The 10,275-nt window shown below is 26.3% G+C and overlaps 1 pseudogene; it reads left to right on the top strand.

Moving 5' to 3' along the window:
* The first annotated feature begins 1,505 nt into the window (after positions 1 to 1,505).
* On the top strand, positions 1,506 to 9,326 carry LOC105622795 (annotated as a pseudogene).
* The last annotated feature ends 949 nt before the right edge of the window (positions 9,327 to 10,275 follow it).

Genomic DNA, 10,275 nt, shown 5'->3' with positions numbered 1-10,275 from the left:
AGTGTATTTTTAAATTGTAATTAATGCACAAATACGAAATAATAAACTGTTTAAATTTAATTTTGTTTAAATTGAATTTTGTTCAAAAATAACAACTGTGTACAATTAGCAATTACAGCTTACTTGTTAATTAACCAGTTCTTGAATATTAATGTAATGAGTTAAAACATTTGTCAATTTTATCCAAAAATGATACGTATAGAATTTATATAAAATATTTTCATAGATACAATACTTATAACAAATTATTGCAAGTAAACCACTATATACTATCGTCCAAAAGTTTGGAGTTTTTCATAATTTTTAGATAAATCATGATCCTTTATCAATTATTGTATTTAAAAAGTAAAATTGACTTTCATTTTTAAACATATATTATTATAATAATTTAGGATAGAGATAATATAAATTTTAGTATATTTACAATATTTATAAATAAGTTAAATTTTCTTTCGAAATTTAAAAATGTACCAAACTTCTCAGCAATAACGTATATATTACAGGTAACTATAAATTAGTAACTATTCCCAAATTTATATTATTTCCAATATTTATATTATTTATATTAATTTATATTATTTCCAATAGTACGCTAAAATCAACATTTCTCAGATTTAACATTAAATTTACTATTATAATATAACAATTTGTAAATCATTACACGTAGCTTTCAGTAAAAATTTAATAGTCTTGTGTTTCAGTTTTAATTTAGTATTATGGCAGCGGGGCCAAATGGAGTTTGGCCTACACAATTGACGTTCTTCCTTATCATCCATTTTCTTTGATAATACCGACTCTTGCAGAAGGTACATATATACAATGTTTATTATTTAATTCACCAAACACATCATATTTGATGCGTGTGTTACATGATAATAATTCTGCAAAATGGAATGCAACCCCTGAATTCCAACGACTGAACGTTGACATAGCTAGCTGTCCTTGTCTAACAATATCATATAATCTTGCCAGAAGTAAGAAATCACAACAAAGCGTTTAATTTTTCATTAAATGGAATATCTTTAAAAAATGAAATAATTCATACAAGATTAGGTGACAACACATCGATAGCAGAACTCCTTTCGCTCCAAGCAAATGTAACACGGAATCGTAGAATGTGGAATATTCGAGAAATACTCAGCTGCCGTGATTCCTTTGTCGGATCTTCTTACACTACAAACCAAGCATGCCTTATTACGGACATGTACGTATTATCAATATTTTCACATTTTTTTTCCCATGTGGATAATACTATTATGACAATAAAAAATTATGATAATATATCACTGCTACATAACTGACAATGTAACGATAGATCAAACTGTGATAATTTTCGAATCATATCATCAAATCACCATTATTTTACTGTTGTTTTGTAATTCTATTCTATTGATTTAATGCTATTCAACTTATTCTATTGAGTTTCAATTATGCTTTTATCATACACACGATTCCTACATTGTTATTGTTTCTCATAAACTATATGATTATTGTTGTAGCTCATTATGAATGCAACATACAGAGCACGTATGGATCTCAGAAACGAGAGTTGCCTTATTTTCGCAGAGAGGCGTAATGGACAGACAAGAATAGAAAAGTTAATCTTAATCTTAATAACTAATCTTAATCAAATGATATACACCAACAACAAAGGTACTTTCTTTGTCAGCGAGGGTAGAGTGGACAATGTTATTAGTGCGTGGTCGAAAAACAAATATCATAATTTCAAATGGTTCTTTACAAAAGATATAGAAGAAATGAAAATAAAGTTGTTGGTAATTAGTAATCCGGTGTATATAGTTAAAAAAGGTGTATATAGTTAAAATAGTTAGTTAATAAAGACAATCACATAATTTTTTATGCCTTATCTCAAAGCTTTAGGTGATATTCTAAAAATGAAAGTGTGGCATGTAACCTTATGTGGAACAATTATCAGGAGCCGATATTAAGATTTTATTAGACAACAATAATGTCCTGAGATAGTTCTAGAATCAAATATGGTAGTCGTTGGCATAATAATTAACTATAACTCAGAACTAACAGAAATAGTTACGATGTTATAAATTATTTATCCCGGACATTAAAAACTATTGATTTGGAAGTTATAATATATTATATTATTTACCATTATATTATTTACTAGATAAATATCATTAAAAATTTAATTGTTTATTTATTAATTAATACAAACATAAGTTATTAATACTAACATAAGTAATTTATAGCGCATAGACGAATTATTTTTTTCGTTACAAGTAACAAATAAAAGTAATTAATTACAAATAAATAATTATTTTTTTCAATAATGATTTTTCCTCAACCTGTTAGAAATGACGTTTGACTTTCGCAATTCTGGTGTTACCGTTATTGTCATAAAAACTTCATAATATCATTATCAAAATATTATTATATCAAAATAAAAACGATAAAGGTAATGCATACTTTCATTCTCTGCTTTTAAGTTCTCATTTTCTCATTTACTGTTTCTCAGTATTATAATTTTGTAATGCAAATTTCATATTTATATAGAATGTAACTTACTTAAATGTGTCCATTGACATATAATAATCTGAAATAAATACATTAAATTAAATCTTTTTTTATCAACAAAATACTATATAAAATGAAATATATATATATATATACAGTTCATATAACTACATATAATATATGCATATCATAATCTTATAATAAATCGAACTTTCATAATTTTTGAATAAATTTCATGATATACATTATCCATATTTTAATGTTTTATACGTGCAAATATATATGCACAAATATACATGCGTATACAGTGAATACAAAAAGTATTCATATAACAAAGTTTTTATAAAAAAAGCTTTATTTGCCGAATATAAATATTAATATTAAATTTTATACAATGAATACATTCTATTCTAATATAAGCAAACGAAGTTTGCACGTGAAGTTTTCCTGTTTAGAATTTTCTCCACTGTACGTATAATTTCCGTGCATGCAAGTAATGCCATTTTTAATTTCCACTTATTTTAGAGATAATATATTTTATTTAAATATTACACATTTTGTAGTAAAATAATTTTGAGAAATAATTAATCTACTCCATTCCTTATAAATACATAAATATCTAATCAATCAGCGACAAATATTCGTCAATTGACGTCAAAACCGATGAATTTGGAAAATATTACATTATATTTTTTGTCACTTAGATGACATTAGATTTTTAATTTTTTATTTATTAATTAATACAATTATTTTCGTCAATACGCTTCTGTCTAATTTGAATTTGTGTGACGACAAAATTAAATTATATTAATAAAATATTTCTCAATTACTTAATCGTTAAACGCGATAGTTGTTTCTAAATTTCAAAAATTAATCGTCATGAAGTATTGATGTTTTGTATTTTTTAGTAGATATGTATCAAACAAGCGTAAGTTTCATAGTTCCTTCAATTATGAAGCGGATAGGCAATTTATTAGTGGCAATTTATTACTTCAGATACGATAAAATATGAAGATTACTTAAATTTAAAAAAAAGGCATATAAAGGTATTTAATTATAACATATTATAAATATGTTATAATTAAATATCTTTTTAAAATTAATCTGGTTTCTTATGTATTTTTATATATAAACAAAAATTTATGCAATACTGATACCTAGCACATTATTGTGATAAAGATATATCAGATCATAATATACTTTACAAGTTTTTTTATGCATATTTGATATTATTATTGAGAATTCAAGTTCTTTGAATATTCCAGAAAAACGAGTTAATAATCCAGCAAAAAAATAAGCATTATGCGAAATCGGCTTTAAATACATTATATATATTATATAGTCCAATAAAAGAAATAAGTACTACATTAATATATTCAAATGGAATATTCTTTTCCAATATTTATTTTATATAGTTCAAATGTATTCATTAGCGCCATCATTACGACATTACATGTTGAAAATAAACAAAGTAAACAACATTGAATTAATAATAAAAGACGGATAAAATATATATTGTGTGGAATCATTTCAATAATATCGCGTTTGTTTTCGAATAGACAAACTTTTTTATAAATTTGACTTTAAATAAACTTTTTATTGAAAATAAATAATGCATTTTAAATTTCTATTTATTTGTAAATTTCAAAAGCTAATAATGATTTCACAAAATTATGTTTATCGATTCTGATGACCGCTTTGATTCTAAAGTATATTAAATTGTTGTGTTATTCTTGTTATATTTGGGAAAAAACAGCATCTCAAAGTGCGCCATACCGTATAATTATGACAGTAAAAATGTGTCTATAACGATGATTTGACTAAGAAATTAAACATTCTGCGATCATACAATACTTTTGCAACGCAATTGATAAGTAGAACACACACACATACTTGATATGCAAGCATACACACGACATAATATCTGTATTAATTCTAATTGAAACGACCAAGAGACGAACAAACAAGATGATGTGTTTAAATAAGTAAATCATTTGACGATTTAATAAAAAATGATAATGCAGAAAACATTTTGATTCACAGAGTCATCATCAATTCGTAATTAAACATATAAGTAGTTAAACATATAAAGATAAAAGAATATACTACGAATTACATTTAAATGAGGCTATAAATTAATACAATTTAATTAAATAATTGAGAAACGAGCTGCATCTATTGTGCTGATAAAATATTTTCTTTAAATATTCCAAATTATATATTTTAGATCATTTTACTATGATTTTATTCGGTGGTATGATAACTTTATAGTTTGAATAAATGGCATCAACAATTATCAATTTTTCATTTTATCACCTTGTTTAATATCGTGAAATAATTCCTTGTTATAATACTAGAAGTCATATGTTCTTAATGTGATCTTTGATTCGAAACTATTTCCAATTATATATATTAAAAAATCACATCTATGGTCTCAACGAGGAATGACTTGACGATGTTAAAAGTGATTTAATGGAAAACTAATAATTGTAACTGCAATTACTTACAATTATAAAATTATTTTGCTTATTTACACATCTTAATTGCTTGTCTCTCAGTTCTTTAAATTAGCATATTTTTTGCTTTTCAAACTAACGGGCGTTATCTGACTAATTTGTTTATTTTTTATTATTTATTTAATAATATTTAAACCGTACTTCAATCTAAGCATGTCTTACGTTTGTTTCATGGATACTGTTTCATGGATAACGTTTTTATAACACTATTATTACGGTTTCTAATTGTGAAAATTAAATGACAAATTCAACTTAACAGCGCATTAAATACACAAAGCGACATATGTTATATTTTTAAAATATACTTAATCCACAGAAACTTACGAAAATAATAAATCGTTTAAATTATGTTCTTAAATGGCAACTAGTAATAATTAATTTACTATTTAAACAAATATTCTTGAATATTAATAAATTAAGATATTATTGAGTTGTCCGGAAAGTTCGTGCCGACTAACCTATATAATTTAATAAATGTATACTAAAATTTAAATTTTTTGCGTTTCCATTTTCCTTCAACATCGGCACGAACTTTCCGGACAACCCAATACATACCCAATAAAATCCCCTCTTTCCTTATTATATATATATATATATATATGATTTATACCTTATTTTTATCTTATCTTTAAGTTGGTATTTCGTTTTAGTCTCGATATTTCATCCCTATTTTATCTTTATTTCAAAAAATTCCTTTTCTCTTTTTAAGAAGACATATTTAATTCCTTTATTTAAACAATCAAACTAAGAAATAGGTGATGTTATATACCTTTATGCGTCACACAGATTATCTACTAAAGAATATAATGTCTAAGAATATCCCATGATCTCTTAAAGAAGCGTTTCTATAAAATATAAAATAGAAGAAGTTTCTATAAAACAATAAATAAAAGCGTATATTATATTAGTAATAATGTATATTACATTAATGTTTAGCAATTAAGCAATTAACAGTAAAATAGAAATCTTCCCGAATGCGAGGACGAATACCTTTTTCTTCTTTTTTTCCTTTTTTTCAATAAAATTAAATTTTAGATATATGATTTTAGATATATGATTCAGAATGTAGTAGATTCGCCTCGTATAAGGATGTTAGCTAAGGAAGACTGAATTTTTATAATAAATTATTAAAATTGTCAATTATTACTATTAAGACTAAACTTGTAGAGTGGAGAGTAGAGCTTACGCGGAGTCTTACTGCATTATCTTAGAGAAACAAGCACGAGTATAGGTTCAAACTTTGAGGAAATATTGATTGGTCCTGAAAGGACACTCCCATATTTATTTCCAAAATATAAAAGGAGTTACCAAAAGCAGAAACCTGCAGTCATTTTCATTCAATTCATTCAATTCATTCGAAAGGCAGAAGTAGAAATCTATTCAGTATAGTCGGAAATTAGTTAGATCAAGATGAGACTTATCCTCGCGCTTTGTCAGAAACACACTCGTATATTTTTTCTTTTCGCATTGTTCTATTTTTCTTATTAAACGAAAATACTGAATTAAATTAATTAAATTAATCAGTTGAAACCTAAATCTCTGTTCTGCATCTCATTCAATTACATACAAGTACGATACATGAGTATCCGAGGAGCTGTTGCGACTGTCGCTGCCAATAGCGTGGCCCCCGTCTTCCGAATTTTCGGAACATTGATAATTCTTTAGTATTACTTCCATGTCTACTAAAGGCAGACGAAGACAGCGAGAAAAGAGATTAAGATTTCAAATAAAATCAGCTCTTATTTCAAATCACGATTCTTTCCCTTATTTCCAAAAATTAGCGCAATTATTAAATCAAAACAAATCGGCAGATTCAATCCGCGAACGCGCTCTCAAGAAATTGGAGATCAATCTCACGTTTCCTAACTACAAGGACATCGAAAAAGCGATCCACGTAGATTCGCCTATAAGCTTCGTAATCTTTTTGGCACCGGGTTCAAGATTATCCTTCCGAATAATTATCCAATACTTCCCAGTGAACGTTCTTAACTACACAACTTGATCTCCGATCCCCGGATAAATTGCTTAAAATGCAATGACTCAAAACCGAAGAAAATTTCAACAACGACGTGACATACAAAGACATTTGTAATTTATATCAAAAAATAATCCGCATACAATTCACAATATATGTTGGTAGATACATTATTTATAACAGATTATTGCAAATAAATCTACCATAAATTACCGTTCAAAATTTTAAGGTGTTTCATAATTTTTAGGTAAATCATCCATTATCAATTACCTTATTTAAAACAGTGATATTTTATTTTATTTTTAAATGTATTCACATAATTAGAATAATTTATTATTGAGATAATATAAATTTTAGTTCATTTACAATGTTAATAAAAAAGTTAATTAAATTTACTTTCCAAATTGAAAGATGCATTAAACTTCTGAGCAGTGACGTACATATTACATAGCTATAATATATTAACAATCATCCCTCAAACTTTAAATTATTTCAAATAGTTCACTAATATCAATCTTTTTTTCGGTCATCATTAAATTTACTTATAATATAACAATTTATAAATTATTACGCGTAATTTTTAGTAAAAATTTAATAATCTTGTGTTCCAATTTAGCATTATGGCGAATGCATCAAATAGCAATTCTTACACCACTGAGGTTCTACCTTATATTACCATTTGACGCCACCAACTCTCTCAGAAATCGCAGAAGGTATGTACAATGCTTATTATTTAATTCACCAAACACGTTATATTTGATGCATATGTTATGTGATAATAGTTCTACAAAATGGAATGCAACTTCTGTTCCACGATGTAAAAGTCGGTTAGCTACCCTTATCTAACTATAACACCATATAATCTTGCCAGAGTAGGTAAGAAATCACAAAGCGTCTAATTTTTTAAATGGAGTATCTCTAAAAAATGAATAATTCATACAGGATTAAATAACTACACATTAGTAGTGCATTCCGTCATATCGCTGTAGAAAATTCAGATTACTGGAATTATAAAACACGGCATATTCGAGATGTACTCACAACTAGCTATCATGATTCCTTTATCATCGGATCTACTTACGCCACAAAATCATACGTGCCTTATTACGGACATATACGTATTATCAATATTTTCATATCCACATGGATAATACTATGACAAAATGGTATGATAATATGTCACTACTACATAATTGACAAGAAAATGGTAGATAGCAAACTACGATAATTTACAAATCATATCATCAAATCACCATTACCTTACTGTTACTTTGTAATTCTATTCTATTGATTTAATACTATTCAACTTATTCTATTGAGTTTCAATTATGCTTTTATCACACGACTCCTATGACATTGTTACTGTTTCTCATAAATTTGATAATTGTTGTAGCTCATTATGAATGCAACGTACAGAGTCTCAATCAGAGGTTATGGATATTAGGAACGAAAGTTACCTTATTTTCACTAAGATACGTAACGGACAGACAAAGACAAAGATAAAAAAGTTAGCTGATCCTAATCAAATAATATCCAACCACAAGAGCATTTTCTTTGAAGGTAGAGTGGACCTTGTTATCAGAGTGCGTGTCAAAAGTCGAAAAACTATTAACACAGATATCATAACTTCAATGCAAACAATCCTTTATGAAAGATATAGAAGAAAAAAAGATAAAGTTATTGGTAATTAGTAATCTGCTATATACAGTTAAAAAAAGACATATAAAGACAATCAGATAATATAACTTTTATGTCTGGCCAAAGCTTTAGATGGTGTTCTAAAAATGACAAACGTGTGGCGTGTAATCTTATATGGGATGAATATCAGGAGCCGATGTTACCACGATTTTATTAGAAGACAACAATGTTTCGAGATACTAGAGTCAGATATAGTAGCCGTTGGCACAATAATTAATGATAAGCCAGAACTATTGACTCAGGAACAGCGTTACGATGCTGTAAGTTATTTGTCCCGGTTACTAAAAATCATTAATCTTGAAGTAATCATATTATATTATTTACCATAGATAAATATCATTAGAAATTTAATTGTTTATTTATTATTACTTAATAAAATTACTCAATCCGCTTCTGTCAAATTTAAATCTGTAATTTCTATATAAGTTGAGTTATAATAGTGAAATCTTTCTCAAGTATTTAATCATTGAATGAAACAATTGCGCCTAAATCCGAAAATTTAAACATACCGAAGTATTGATATTCTTTAGTTGTCCGTTTTTCAGAATCTGTACGGTAGAAATGAGTTCCATTGTTTCTCTACTTTGGAGGATTTATTAGCGATACTATTCCGGATCAGACGGTATACGAAGGTTACTTCAATGTAGCGGAAATGATGCGTGTATTATCATTTGCATTATAACTAAATGTCATTTTAATATTAAACTAGGTCATTATGTTTACATACTCTCATTTATGTAAACAGAAATTTATGTTACCTAGCACATTGTGATGAAAACGTCACATCGAATTACAATACTTTATAAGTACCTTCTTTAACGTATTTTTTATAAATTAATGAGGATGTAGAGTTCTTAATATTCGAGAAAAGTTCTAACAATTAATACCTTTGGATTTAAAGATATAGAATCTTGCTACGTTTCCTTGAAACAAAAATTGTTAAAGTAATTAATTCATAATTTATATATAATCATAAATTCATAATTTGATTACTTTAATTAAACACAATTTAAATTCTAATTTTTCGATATAAGTAGAATTCTGAAAGAGATAACATAATTAAATAAAAAATTTTGTGATCAAAGGGAACAAATAGAAAGAAAAATTCCATACGTCACATTTTACGTACTTAGGTAAAATGTGACGTATGGAATTTTTATATTAAATATGTAATATTAAATATGTAAGACTCATTTTCATTAAAAAGGTGAAATTAACAAATTACATTTTACTGAATAGAATTAATGATTCTTAAATATTTTTGATTTTCATATTTCTAAATTTTTTGACAAAGTAAATTTCAAATTTTTTAACATATTTTAATTATTCTCCATTATCAAGTCAAAATTTAAAATTGACGGAATTCTTAGTTCGCTGTAATTTTCTGAACGAAAATTGTATAAAAGATATCTTTTTTTGAAATTTTAAGATGTCTTTAAAAATTTTTTTAGCATTAACTAAATATTATATTGAAAATTATTACAATTTAAATCATTCGCATAATTTTATTTTGCTCGTCTACTTGCTTGTGCTTTAAATTATCTACAATAGTTAAACACTTTTAGGGGAAAGTAAGGAAAGCAACAGTTTTTATGC

This window comes from Atta cephalotes, assembly GCF_000143395.1.
Source record: "Atta cephalotes unplaced genomic scaffold scaffold00002, whole genome shotgun sequence".
Classification (NCBI taxonomy): domain Eukaryota; kingdom Metazoa; phylum Arthropoda; class Insecta; order Hymenoptera; family Formicidae; genus Atta; species Atta cephalotes.
The sequence above is the reverse complement of the archived record's forward strand: the minus strand, read 5'-3'. Positions and strand labels throughout refer to the sequence as shown.